At 38.0% G+C, this 14,836-nt stretch overlaps 1 pseudogene; it reads right to left on the reverse strand.

The window, feature by feature from the left end:
• Positions 1-2,461: 2,461 nt before the first annotated feature.
• On the reverse strand, positions 2,462-13,771 carry LOC136792206 (tigger transposable element-derived protein 1-like; annotated as a pseudogene).
• Positions 13,772-14,836: the final 1,065 nt, after the last annotated feature.

Below are 14,836 nucleotides of genomic sequence, written 5' to 3' on the forward strand. Positions count from 1 at the left end.
CCACCTGGAACCTCAGGAGCCTCTTAGGGCTGTTGGTGCCAGCAAGAGCTGAGGAGCACTTAGAACTTGGATTTATGTGATTAAACTGGGACCCTGGTGCCATGAAAGCCACCTGGGGCTCTGGGAGCTACCTAGGGCTACTGGAGCCAGCAAACACCAAGGCAAGCCAGGATCCTGGATGTGCGGGAGCCCATGAAAGACAACAAGGGCCATGAGAGTTGGCTTGGTACTAGGGTGGGCTGGATCTTGGATCCACACTGAAATTGGGCATTCATTTCATTCTTTTTCTCACATGGGGAGGGTATCCTTCTCTGCACTGGGTTTCCTGGGATAAGGGAAAGGTGATGGTGATGGAGGTAGTATGAATCTATATGTCTTACCCTCCTCAATGTGTCTTTTCTTATTTTTGTGCTTTATCCAGGTGGGTGTTCCACCCTCATCTGGAATCCTAGGCTCTTGTGATGGTAGTTTGTTTCACAGATAGTTGTTCAAATTGATGTTTCTGGGGTGGGAGTAAAGTGCTAAAAATTCCTATACCCCCATTTTGCTGATGTCATTTCCTATCTTCTTTCATCTCACTCTTTATTCTCTCCCTCCCTATATAATTCACCAATACTTGTGGTTTCAAGTAACTTCTATTTGTAAATGACATCCAAGTATTTTCTACCTATAGCTATTTGATTTTCAGAATCATATATCCAGATGTTTCAATATCTACTCTTGAGGATCTCAATGGCATCCTAAAATTAACATGTTCAAATTCTAACTCATATTCTGCCCCTCTAGGTCCTCTTCCAGGGTCCTTACCTCAGGGAATATTAACTCTAGCCATTCAGGTCTGCAGACAGAAACTGTGAACTTATCTTTCACAAATTCCTCCCAATTCTATTTCATTCATCATCAAGTTGATTTTACTTCTCTCAAAGATTTTTATCTTTGTGGTCATTACCCTAGGACAAGCTATAACCATCTCTTGGCTGAATATTGAAGTGGATCCCTCTAGTTTCCCCACCATTGCATCTTGCCTCCCCTCCAATTCATGCAAAGTAACCAGAGGAATCTTTAAAAAGAAGAATAAGAAGAAAGAGAAGGAGGAGAAAAAGAAGAAAGAAAGTCTTCAGACTCCAGCATGGTTATGATTCCCCTTCCAACTTTTCTATTCCTTATCCAACTAACTTGCAGTTTTTTTCCATATAGTATAGAGGGAAAGCCATGCTGTTTGGAATCAGGCTTCTTGGGCTCAAGTTGCAGCTCTGCAAACTTAGTTTTACTACCTTATTTTATTTTATTTTATTTTTTTTGCGGTACACGGGCCTCTCACTGTTGTGGCCTCTCCCATTGCAGAGCACAGGCTCTGGACGCACAGGCTCAGCAGCCATGGCTCATGGGCCTAGCCGCTTCGCGGTATGTGAGATCTTCCCAGACCGGACATGAGCCCATGTCCCCTGCATCAGCAGGCGGACTCTCAACCACTGCACCACCAGGGAAGCCCAGTTTTACTACCTTTAACAAGTTACTTCATCTCTATGATCAAATAGTTTTATGGTCAATGTAAAGTCAACTAATTTTATGATCTTAAACAAATCACTTCATCTGTATTATCTCCTAGTTCTTTATCTCCTCTAAAGGATAAAACTCTGGGTCTTCAAATACATTTGTGCCCATAATTCATTTTTAATAATATGTATATTATTAATAAAAGATCATTTTTGTTTTTCTTTAACAGGCATCCTTTAAACATTTAGGTGTGTTTTCACTATTTTATAGGCTGACCAATAGTACTCTTCTGTCCTGAAAGCCTCATTCTTTCATGTTCTACTTATTTTTAGTTTTTAAAATTTATTGTAGTGAAAACACTTAACATGAGATTTACCCTCAACACATTTTTAAGTGTACAATGCAGTAATGTTAACAATAAGCATAATGTTGTATAGCAGATCTCTAGAACTCAGTCATCAAGCATAACTGAAATTTTATACCCATTGAATAGCAATTCCCCCTTTCTACCTCCCTGCAGCTCCTGGCAACCATCATTTTACTCTCTTCCTCTGTGTTTCACTATTTTATATACTTCATGTAAGTGGTATCATGTAATATTTGTCCTTCTGTGGCTGCTTTATTTTATTTATTCTAATGTCCTCATGGTGGATCTATACTGTCACATACGGCAGGATTTCTTTCTTTCTTAAGGCTAAATAATATTCTATTGTATGTATACAACAGATTTTCTTTATCTATTCATGCATTGATGGAAATTTAGGTTGCTTCCACATACAGGAATCTCAGAGATATTATGGGTTTTATTCCAGACCACCACAAAAAAGCAAATATCAGAATAAAGTAAGTCACATGAATGTTTTTGGTTTCCCAGTGCAATATAAAAGTTATGTTTACACTGTACTGTAGTTTACTAAGTGTGTGATAGCATTATGTCTAAAAAAACAATGTGCATACCTTAATTTTAAAATACTTTATTGCTAAGTCTTACTGAACCTTCAGTGAGTCATCACCGTTTTGCTGTTGGAGGGTCTTGCTTCAGTGTTGGTGGCTGCTGGCTGAGCAGGGTGGTGGTGGCTGAATGTTTGGTGGCTGTGGCAGTTTCTTGAAATAAGACAACAATGAAATTTGCCATATTAATTGCCTCTTCCTTTTCATAAAAATTTTCTCTGCAGCATACAATGCTGTTGAATAGCATTTTACCCACAGTAGAACTTCTTTCAAAATTAGAGTCAATACTCTCAAACCTTGCTGCTGCTCTATCAACTAAGTTTATGCAACATTCAAAATTCCTTGTGGTCCTTCCAACAATCCTCACAATATCTTCACCAGGAGTAGATTCCATCTCAAGAAACCACTTTCTTTGCTTATCCATAAGAAGCACCTCTTCATTCCTTAAACTTTTATTATAAGATTGCAGAAATGTATTCACATTTTCAGGCTCTGCCTCTAATTCTAGTTTTCTTGCCAGTTCTACTGCATCTGCAGTTACTTCTTCCACTGAAGTGTTGAACCTCTCAAAGTTATCCATAAGGTTTAGAATCAACTTCTTCCAAACTCCTATTAATGTTGATATTTGGACCTCGTCCCATGAATCTTGATTGTCCTTCATATCATCTAGAATGGTGAATCCTTTCCAAAAGGTGTTCAATTGACTTTGCCCAGATCCATCAGAGAAATCACTATCTATGGCAGCTATAGCCTTATAAAATGTATTTTTTTTAAATAATAAGAATTGAAAGTCAAAATTACTCCTGGAGCCATGGGCTGTAGAATGGATGTTGTGTTAGCAGGCATGAAAACAACATTAATCTCATTGTCCATATCCATGTGAGTGCTTGGGTGACCAGGTACATTGTCAATGAGCAGTAATATTTTGAAAGGAATCTTTGTTTCTGAGTAGTAGGTTGCAACAGTAGGCTTAACATAATCAGTAAACCATGTTATAAAAAGATATGCTGTCATACACACTTTGTTATTCCATTCTTAGAGCATAGGCAGTATAGATTTAGCATAATCCTTAAGGGTCTTAGGATTTTTGGAATGGTAAGTGAGCATTGGTTTCAATTTAAAGTCACCAGCTGCATTATCTCCTAACAAGAGTCAGCCTGTCCTTTGACGCTTTGAAGCCAGGCACTGATTTCTCCTCTCTAGCTATGAAAGCCCTGGATGGCATCTTCTTCCAATAGAAAGACGTTTCATCTACATTGAATATCTGTTATTTAGCGTACCCACCTTCATTAATTATCTTAGCTAGATTTTCTGGATAACATGCTGCGGCTTCTACATTAGCACTTGCTGTTTCCCCTTGTATTTTTAAGTTATGGTGATGGCTTCATCCTTAAATCTCATGAACCAACTTGTGCTAGCTTCAGACTTTTCTCTATACCTTCCTCACCTCTCTCAGCCTTCACAGGATTGAAGTGAGTTAGGACCTTGCTCTGGATTATGCTTTGGCTTAAGGCAATGTTGTGGCTGATTTGATCTTCTATCCAGACCACTAAATCTCTCTCCGTATCAGCAATAAGATTGTTTCACTTTCTTATCATTTGTGTGTTCACTGGAGTAGCACTTTTAATTTCCTTCAAGAACATTTCCTTTGCATTCACAACTTGGCTAACTATTTGGCACAAGACGCCTAGCTTTTGGCTTGTCTCAGCTTTTGATGTGCCTTCCTTACTGAGCTTAACCATTTCTAGCTTTGGATATAAAGTGAGAGATGTGTGACTCCTCCTTTCACTTGAACACTTAGAGACCACTGTGAGGTTATTAATTGGTCTAATTTTTTTTTTTTTTTTTTTTTTTTTTTTTTTTGTGGTATGCGGGCCTCTCACTGCTGTGGCCTCTCCCGTTGCGGGGCACAGGCTCCGGATGCGCAGGCCCAGCGGCCATGGCTCACGGGCCCAGCCGCTCCGCGGCATGTGGGATCCTCCCGGACCGGGGCACGAACCCGTATCCCCTGCATTGGCAGGCGGATTCTCAACCACTGCGCCACCAGGGAAGCCCAATTGGTCTAATTTTAATAGTGTTGTATTTCAGGGAATAGGAAGGTCCAAGGAGAGGGAGAGAGATGGGGGAACGGCCAGTTAGTGGAGCAGCTCGTGGAGTCAGAACACACACACATTTATCAATTAAGCTTGCCATCTTTTAGGGCTGTGGTTTGTTGTGTCCCCAAAACAATTACAATAGTAACATGAAAGATCAGTGATGATAGATTACCGTAACAGATATAATAATAATGAAAAAGTTTGAAATATTGTGAGAATTACCAAAATGTGACACAGAGACTTGAAGTGAGAAAATGCTGTTAGAAAAATGGTGCCAATATAGTTGCTTGACACAGATTTGCCACAAATTGTTAATTTGTAAAAAATGCAGTATCTCTGAAGGGCAATAACACTTTGTATGCCTGTATTAGATATTGTGAATAATGCTGTAATGAATGGGAAAGCAGAAATCTCTTTGAAATCCAGATTTCAATTATTTTGGATAGATAATTAGAAGTGGAATTGCTGGACAATTTGCTTAAAATAATTATTGATAGGGTAGGATGTACTATTGCCATTTTGTTCATTGCTTTCTGTTTGTAGCTCTATGTCCCTCTTTTCCTCTCTTGCTTTCTTCCTTTGTATTTCATTGATGCTTTGTATTGATATACTTTGATTCCTTTTTAAAATTTCTTTTGTGTATTTTCTATAAGTATTTTTTTTTGTTGTGGTTACCATGGGGCTTACATAAAACAACTTATAGTTATAACAGTCTATTGTAAGCTGATAAGTTAATTTCAATCATATACAAAACCACACTTATGCTTCAATCCATCTCTTACTTTGTGTTATTTATGTCACATTTTATATCTTCTTTTTATTTTGTGTCTCCATTAGCACACTTTATACTTATAATTATTTCCAATCATTTTGTCTTTTAAATTTTATACTAGAATTAAAAGTATTTTACCAACAACTGCTATGCCATTACAATATTATGAATTTGTCTATATGTTTATCTTTACTAGTGAGTTTTATATGCTTTTCTATTGACCTTTTGTTTCAACTTGAAGAATTTTCTTTTGCATTTCTTTAAGGCAGTTTTACTGGTGGTAAACTTCCTCAGCTTTTGTTTGTCTGGAAATGTCTTTATCTCTTGTTCATTTTTTTTTTTTTTTTTTTTTTTTTTTTTGGTATGCGGGCCTCTCACTGCTGTGGCCCCTCCCGTTGCGGAGCACAGGCTCCGGACGCGCAGGCCCAGCGGCCATGGCTCACGGGCTTAGGTGCTCCGCGGCATGTGGGATCCTCCCGGACCAGGGCACGAACCCGTGTCTCCTGCATCGGCAGGCGGACTCCCAACCACTGCGCCACCAGGGAAGCCCTCTTGTTCATTTTTGATGGACATTTTTGCCAGATGACATATTCTAGGTTGACAGGTTTTTTTTTTTTTTTCTCTTAACACTTTGAATATATTATTCCACTCCCTCCTAGCCTGCAATGTTTCTGCTGAAAAATCAGCTTATAGTCTTACGGGGGTTGGTGGAGTGACAAATTGCTGTTTTATCTTGCTACTTTCAAAATTCTGTTTGTCATTACTTTTGACAATTTGACTATAATGTATTTTAGTGTGGATTTCCTTGTGTTCATCTTATTTGGTATCCATTATGCTTCCTGTATCTGGAAGTTAATTTCCTTCCTGAGATTTGGGAAGTTTTCAGCCATAATTTCTTTGAATGAGCTCTCTGCCCCTTTCTCTCTCTCTTTTCTCCTTTTGATACTCTTGTAATATGTATATTGGGTTTTTGGATGGTACTTCATACATCCATTAAGCTCTCATTACTCTTTCCTTTTTTTTCTTTTTCTTCCACTTACTGGACAATTTCCAATAACATGTTTTTGAGGTTGTTGGTCCTGTCTTCTGCTTGATCTAGTCTGTTGAACTCTCCCTACTGAATTTTTCAGTTTAGTTATTGTACTCTTCAAATACATGACTTTTGTTTAGTATTTTAAAATATTTTCTATCTCTTTTTTCAATCTCTCACTTTATGTATTTTTCACCTGCCCTTCCCACACTGATTATTTTTATGTTGTTTATTTTGAATTCACTGTCTGGTAAATCATTTATTACCATTTCAATAGTGTCACTTTCAGGAGATTCATCTTGTTCCTTTGTTTGAAAATTATTTCCTATTTCTTCTTTTTCCTTGACTCTGTGTTAGTGTCTGTGTGTTAGACAATAATGTTTTTATCATCATCATCATCATCATGATCAACATCACAAGAGCTAACATGAATTAAGCTTAATACATCCTAGGCCATTGGGATTTAATACTTAAAATCACCTAAGAGATAAGAACTCATCTTACAAAGGAATAAACTGAAGCACAGAGAGTTTTACTAATCCCCACATTCACACATTGAGCAAAGAGAAGAGCTAGTTTTGAAACTTGGCAATCTGTTATCAATTTTATTGAGCACTTCACAATTCTACTGTCTTCAACTATTTTCTCCTGCTCACAAAGTCTTTTCATGCTTTAAGATCTATCTCTTCTACAAAGTCTTGCCAGACACTTTTATCTTTTCTGCTCTCAGACTTGTAAACATGCTTTCTCCCCTTCTTTGTGCTTTTATAGCCTTACATTTTCCTCTCCTGTCACTGTCTTCCACCTTTACCTTTTATGAGATGTTTGCATATTGTGTTCTCTTCCTAACAATGACAGCTCTGAAGGTAGAGATCTCTTTTTCAAATTAAATGATATTGAAATTATACAGTTTTTCAAGTTTAGCAATCTTCATAACATTCTTAAAGTGTAACATTTTTACATTGCTGTCCTTTCCTTCTCTCTCCTACTCTTCTCCACTTCACTGCAGACTCCTCATACTGCTGACTGGAGCCCCCATATGTTGTTTTGTTAGGTTTGCCTGTCCATATTCCTCTCCTCCTTTGGATAATCCTTGTGACATGGGTTCATTATTTTGCCCTTCTCCTACTAGCCTTCAGATTGTGTAGAATGCTTTCCTAGGAGACATCTGGCCATAATACCAATCAGCACAGGTATTATCATATCCATTTTATAGTCAAGAAAGTCAAGATCCCAGAAAATCAAGACCCGACATATTTCAGAAGCAGATGGGTGCCAGGTTACCTGAATCCAATTCCCTTTCCCTTTAGTAGACCAGCTCCCTTGTCATGATTAGTGTAGCACCTGGGCAGAATCACCAGATGGCCAAGAAAGAGGAAGTGTTGAAAGGATTCCTGGAATATTCTTCTGTAATGTTTCCTAAATTATAAAGGGGGAAGCAAATATAGAAAGAATCTAAGTTTTCTGAAAAATGGCTTCTGGATATTTCTCATCCGCTTTTTACTTATACTCTGCCAATTTCTAAAAATTTAAATACTATAATAAGCCCAAATAGTCTTTATGGCATCCCCAAATGTTTAGAATCTGTTATAAACTTTTGAATGTTTTCTTCAAATCTCTTACTTTTGTTTCCAGATATCTGGTACTTTTTTCTTTTTGCTTGCTTGGCTTTTTAACATGATATTCCACATTCATGAGTATGATGTTCCCTTAGCCCCTTAGCACTTTGGTTGTTCTTTCTTTTTCATATCACAAATCCCCCTTATTATTACTTGTTCATTGTCAAGTCAGACACTGGTAGATTTTGCAGTCCATAAAGGCAGCATCGTGCTCAATACATGCTCAATAAATGAAGAACTAATGAATGATATAGCCAAGTTTCTGTGTTTGGTCCCTACAAAAACTCAACAGCTTTATTCTATTTATTTGTCATAAGTGTTTATTTTTAGTCATACACTGGCTCTAAACCCTCTTAGACTGACTCCTAAACAAAGTCAGATACTGGGTCACCTTTCACCTATCACCAAATCTACACAGTGATCAAAAGGTGCCAGAAAGAGTGACACACTTCCTAAGCATGCTGCCAATTCAGGACACTATACTGAGTGCCTACAGACAACCCAAGAGGAAAAGATCAAAAATGTAAGTGCTGTGATGAGAGAAGCCCAAGGTTCAATGAGAACCTAGGGATAACCTGGTATTCAGGGGAGGTGCTGCCTGGTTCATGTGATGCTGCTACACTTGATTCACTCATGACTTGGTCAAAGATGGTGCTGGGCAGCATTGATCCATTGATATCATTTTATTTTGTATTGGGGACAAGGTATTCAATAAATTTTTCGTGATTGATTTTACCTGGGAAAGTCAGTGCCTATCTCATATTACAGGGCACTCCAATAAGTTTACTGGCTGGATTTTTTAGTGTAAAGGGCCCATCCAAGCAGCACATACAAATGCTGAAATTTTATTTGAAGAAGACTGAAAATAATGACACTCTTATTCTTACATGGATTCTCAGGATCTCTGTAGGTAGAGTTCTTAGCTTCTTTCTTTGCTTTCTGGCAGCCTGAATTTGAATGATTATTGCAAGAGAACACATCTTTAAAATGGTTTGAAAAGGTAATCCCATAGCCTACAAGATCTAAGCTTTAAGAAGTTTTGGGGAAAATCATCCTTGATTTTTTTTTCCATTGATACACCTATTCCTGTTTCTTATGGTTCGGTGCCCTTAATTTTTGATGTAATCTCTCTCCTAGATGTCTGCACCTCAGGGAGATCTTAGGAGGTTTTGAACTTATCTCTTACCTTAATCTTCCAATATAAATGAGACCTTCCTTTGTGTTTCATCAGAGGGCTTTGACAATCAGCTTCAGAAAAGCAAGAGATTTTAGACTTATTGAAAGGTGGTGGATATATGTAGCTCCGTTTACCAGCAGTGCCAGTCCATCCTGAGCCTGGACCTAATTTCTTGGCTATAGGCATCTTCATCTCAGATTGTTCCTGGCTATTAAGTATGGCTTCTCCTTGTACTGCCTCCTGCCATGCTCTGGAGGGTGTAGGAAGAGTGACTTCTGGATACCAGCTGTTCAAGATTCTTCCCTGAAAAGTGACTGCAATATATGTGTCGTGTGTGTATGTGTGTGTGTGTGTGTGTGTGTGTGTGTGTGTGTGCTAAGCTCATGATTTTCAGGGCATACTGGGGTGCCCAGGGCTCCTGGAGACAGAGAAAGGAAATGCCCAGAGTTAGCTTGGGAAGCTTGTCAAATGCAAATGGCAAAAGGTGGCAGCTGCTGTTCCTTTCCGTTGACCAGATGTAGTATAGTTTTGTTTGGTTTTAATTTTGTTGTCCTAATCCCATCGTGAGGCACGGCTGGAGGTTGGATCAGTTCCCCTATTTAGGCAGTTGATTAATCCCATCGTGAGGCACGGCTGGAGGTTGGATCAGTTCCCCTATTTAGGCAGTTGATTAAGTCCACACTCAAACCACTTCCTTTATCAGGTTCTCACACTCCAGGACCTCTATACATCTAATGCCTAATTGTCCTGGGGTCAAATACCATACAACTAAGGACAGCCCCTATGTCTGGACCCAGAGAAATTATTCAAATTAACCAATCCATAAGGAGGCAAAAACCTAACTAACTCACTCCACTTGTGATAAATAAACTACACCCTACAACTCCAGCTTGTTCCTACCCTATCCCTGGATTGCAAACCTCTATGTGGCCTGATTGATAGCCTTCTCTCATTCACAGCTGTAAGTAACAAAAAGTTTTGCCTTCCATCTATTCAAGTATCATTATATTGTGCCCCACCATTAAAGAATCTTTAAATCTCATAAAACAGCAGGGTGCTGTTTAAGAAGCGCTCACACTCAGGAATTGAAAGCATGGACTCAACTGGTTTAACCAATAAGGAAATCTCCTGTCTCACATAACAAGAAATCCTAAATGACGTCAGCTCAGATCAAGGCTTGGGTGTCTCTTGTAAGTGGTTCTGAAGGCCTTTCCTTTCTTTTAAAACAACTTAAAAAAATTGAGGTATAAATAATATAAACATTATATTAGTTTCAAGTGTACAGCATAGTAAATCAATATTTGTATATATTGTAAAATGATCGCTACAATTTGTCTAGTTAATATCCATCACCATAGCTACAGATTTTTTTTCTTGTGATGAGAACTTTTAAGGTTTACTCTCTTAGCAACTTTCAAATATGCAATAGAGTGTTATTAACTATGGTCACCATGAAATACTTTACATCTCCAAGACTCATTTATTTTATAACTGGAAGTTTGTACCTTTTGACATCCTTCATCCATTTCATCCACCCCCCACTCTGCTTCTGGTAAGCACCAATCTCTTCTCTATGAGTTTTTTTTTTTTTTAACATTCCACATACAAGTGAGATCATATGATTTTCATCTTTCTCTTTCTGAGTTATTTCAGAATAATGCCCTCAAGATCCATCCATATTGTTGCAAATAGCATGATATCTCTTTTTTATCACTGAATAATATTTTGTTTTACACATCTATATCTGTATCTGTATATTTACCTATATGCATATAAATATGTCACAATATCTTTTTCCATTCATTCATTGATGGTGCTTAGGTTGCTCCCATGTCTTGGCTATTATAAATAATGCTGCCATGAACATGAGAGTGTGTAAAAAGTGTAGGGGGTCCCTGAAGTAAGAGAACCAGGAACAGCTTTCTTGACATAAGAGAAACAATTTTTGGCCTAAGCCATTTTGTGATCTATAAGCCTGGCCACAATGCTTGCCATTGAACAGGTCTCAGTAATTAATGATCTTAAGGGAACAAAAGAATGCACAAACATTCTGACTGTTATCAAGTAAGAGAAGTAACAATAACTAGTTGTAAAAACTCCCAGTTCTATTTCAATGGTAAAGATTAGCCTGAAGTGCTCAACCACCAGATCAACTGGAACCTAAAGGATGATGATGGTGACCTTTTCTGACCCTTGTGACTTCCATCAACAAAAGCTTAGACTCTGTCAACCACCCAAGCTCCTTCATAAATATGCATGTACCCTTCACTTAAAACTTCCCCAATTTTTCTGTTCAGAGAGTCACTGCTTTGGGAAAGATCCCTGGTGTTCTCCTTACTTACTGCAAGAAATAAATCCTTCCTCCTGATCTTGGCTTAGTTGTGTCTTTTGGTTTCACACTCAACAAGAGGCAAACCCAGTTTTCAGGTAACAGGTGCATATATATTTTCAAGTTAGTGTTTTGTTTTCTTTGAATAAATACTGAGAAATGGAATTGCTTAATATATGGTAGTTCTATTTTAAATTTTTTGAAGAATCTCCATACTGTTTTCTAAAGGGCTATACCAGTTTACAGCTCCTACAACAGTGCACAAGATTTCTCCTCACCAACACTTGTTATCTCTTGTCTTCTTGATGATACTCATTCTAACAGGTATGTCTATTTTTATGTCAGTACCATACTGTTTTGATTACTATAGATTTGTAGTATAGTTTGAAATCAGGAAGTATGATGTCTCCAGCTTTTGTTTTCTTTCTCAGGGTTGCTTTGTCTGTTTGGGACTTTTGTGGCACCAAACAAATTTCAAAATAGTTTTTTCTATTTCTGTGAAAAATGCAATTGGAATTTTGTTAGGGATCTCACTGAATCTGTAGATGGCTTTGGTTAGTATGGACTTATGAGATTGTGAAATAAGATTCATATTTTATGGAAAGATAAGAAAAATTTAAACATAAAAAGTATTTCTCTGCCCTTTGGCCTTCTCTCTCCCACCTACTGTGCATTGTGTAGCTGAATTATGCAATGACCATAATTCCTCATCAGCAAAAATACCTGCTCAAACATAAAGAGCAACATTTTCCTAGCACCAACAAGACAACTCCTTAAAAAAGAACATTCCTTCTTAATCTTGTAAGGGGCCATATGACCCATGACCAATTACTCTGTAGATTGTATGAACTGCCGGTAATATGCCATTTAATGTACAGCCCTCTATCTCAAAAACTTATATAACTGTGCTTTGACCTCTAACAGGCAAAACAGTTCTCAGAGCTTTCTGAGAGGCTGTTCCTGGGTTATAATCCTCAATTTGTCTTGAATAAAAATTTCCATTTCTTTCTTAGTTTGACTGATTAGTTTTTTTTGTCAACAAGATAAAATAGACTTTAAGTCAAAAACAGTAACAAGAAACAAAGTAAAAGCATATGACAGAAGAAAACACCATTTCCTAATTAAAACCCTCAATAAAAAGGAGTATATGTCAACATAATAGAGACCATGTATCACAAAATAAGAGCTAACATTCTACTCAAAGGTGAAAAATTGAAAGCTTTTCCTGAAGATCAAGAATAAAACAAGAGTCCCCACTCTCATCACTCTTAACTCTGATTTTATATACAGAAAATCCTAACGACTCAAACAAAAAAGTGTCAGGACTAGTCAACAAATTTAGTAAAGTTGCAGGATATAAAATCAACATACAGAAATCAGTTGTGTTGCTCACTTTCTTTCACGGGAGAAATCGTGGCTGAGAAGATCTCTCTTGGACTTAGGCTGTGCCATCTTGGGAGAGAGCTGTTGTATAGATAAAGTCAAGCCCTTCCTTTTGATAAGGATAGAGTAGATAGTTACAAGGGTAGTTTTAGAAATCCCACTAGGGGATTATAGATAGGGAATTTTGGGGAACTTTGGGAAACCACTGTAAGTTGATGATCACTCAAGAAAGCTATCAGAACACTGTGAAACAAAGCAGGCTTGCCTAATAATAAAACCATAAATAAAAGCAAGATATATGCCTTAGCCTATTAAATGAAAAAGTGAGGCTTGCGTCCTGCTGACTGAGGTCAGCAAGATAATGATCTTTAGGACATCCACCTCCTCACATACCAAAGACAGGAATATAAAGGAAAGATGACATTCTAAAGTAGAAGCCCCTCATTATACTGAAACCTGAGATGATTTAACATATCTTAGTATATATTACTACTCCTCCTTTTGTTGATTTGAATAGCATCATGATAGGCCTGCTTTGACCATAGCCGGTCAAAAAGTCCCCCCACCCAACGCCAAGGAGGAACTAATGGTGTAAGCCTGACGTCTACTAAAAGAATGAGGAAGAAGGTATTCTTCTCTCCTTCCCCACTTTTCCTTTGATTATTAAAATGTAGCCCACTTAGTTCTCAGGGAAGAGCCCTCTCGCCTACCCGATTGTATCCTTCAGAAACATCTTATATTAATAAATCTACCTCTTACCTATCACTTTGCCTCTTGCTGAATTCCTTCTGTGCTGAGACATAAAGAACTTGAGCTTCATTCACGTTGTGCAGTATCACTTTCACCCTCTTCAGTGTGTCCAAGCTTGTATTTTTTTGCTTCAATGGTATGCTGCAACTTTTCCTCTGGAAAACCATTCTTCCACAAAGGTTGTCTTGTCCATGGATAATTGTCTAAAGCATTGTTTTCCAGACGCTCTCTGACCTTGCTGACAGGGACTGGAGCTGGTTCTTGGGCCACTGCAGGTTTCACGAACAGGACCTAGGTCTGTCTTCCTATTACTGAATGCACAAGTGGGCAAGACTCCTCTGTGGTTCCTTGGCATATAGTACTGAACATCATAGTTACTACAAAGGCATTTTTGTCTATGGATAAATACCAAATTATTTTTCTTGAAGGGGAGGACAAAAAGAGGGACATCTTATTTTGCCACATGCTGATGTCACTCCTCCTCTCCCATTGTCCTGAACACTATCTCTTGGCTTCTGCTGAGATAGCTGACTAATTTCCTTATCAAACAGTCCTTTGGTCACATCCTTAATGTTCTTTTCTGACCACATTCTCTCATTTTTCACAATATGGATAAGCTGAGAATTTTTCAAATCTTTAAGTTCTGTTGCCTTTTTGATTAACAATTCATCTTTAAGTCAATTATCTCTTCTCACATTTTACTATAAGCAATTAGGTGAAGCCAAGTCACAGCTTCAACAATTTGCCTACAAAGAGCTTAGCTAAATATCCAGTTTAAATGCTTGCAAGTTTTATCCTCAATTTAGCCAAGTTCTTTGCTACTTTATAACAAGGATGGCCTTTCCTCCATTGCACAATAACATGTTCCTTATTTCCTTCTGAGACCTTATCAGAATGCCTTTACCATCCATATTTCAGCCAGTATTTTGTTAAAGATACCTTAGAGGCTCTCAATCTCTAAAGAGATTGAGAGCCTCTACAGCACTCCTTTTTCTTTCTGGGACCTTAACAGAATCACCCTTAATAGTACATTCATGGCAATGCAGGCTTTTTCTGGCATGCATCTTGAAACTGTTCCAGCTTCTCCCATTACCCAGTTCCAAAGCTGCTTCTACATTTTTATGTATTTGTTACTGCAGCACCTCCACTTCTCAGTGACAATTTCTGTCTTCAAGGAATTGAGGAAAAACTCTGAGAAACTCCTACCTCCTCGTCTCCAGGAGACTTTCCCA

The sequence above is a fragment of the Kogia breviceps genome, chromosome 11 (genome assembly GCF_026419965.1).
Source record: "Kogia breviceps isolate mKogBre1 chromosome 11, mKogBre1 haplotype 1, whole genome shotgun sequence".
NCBI lineage: Eukaryota > Metazoa > Chordata > Mammalia > Artiodactyla > Physeteridae > Kogia > Kogia breviceps.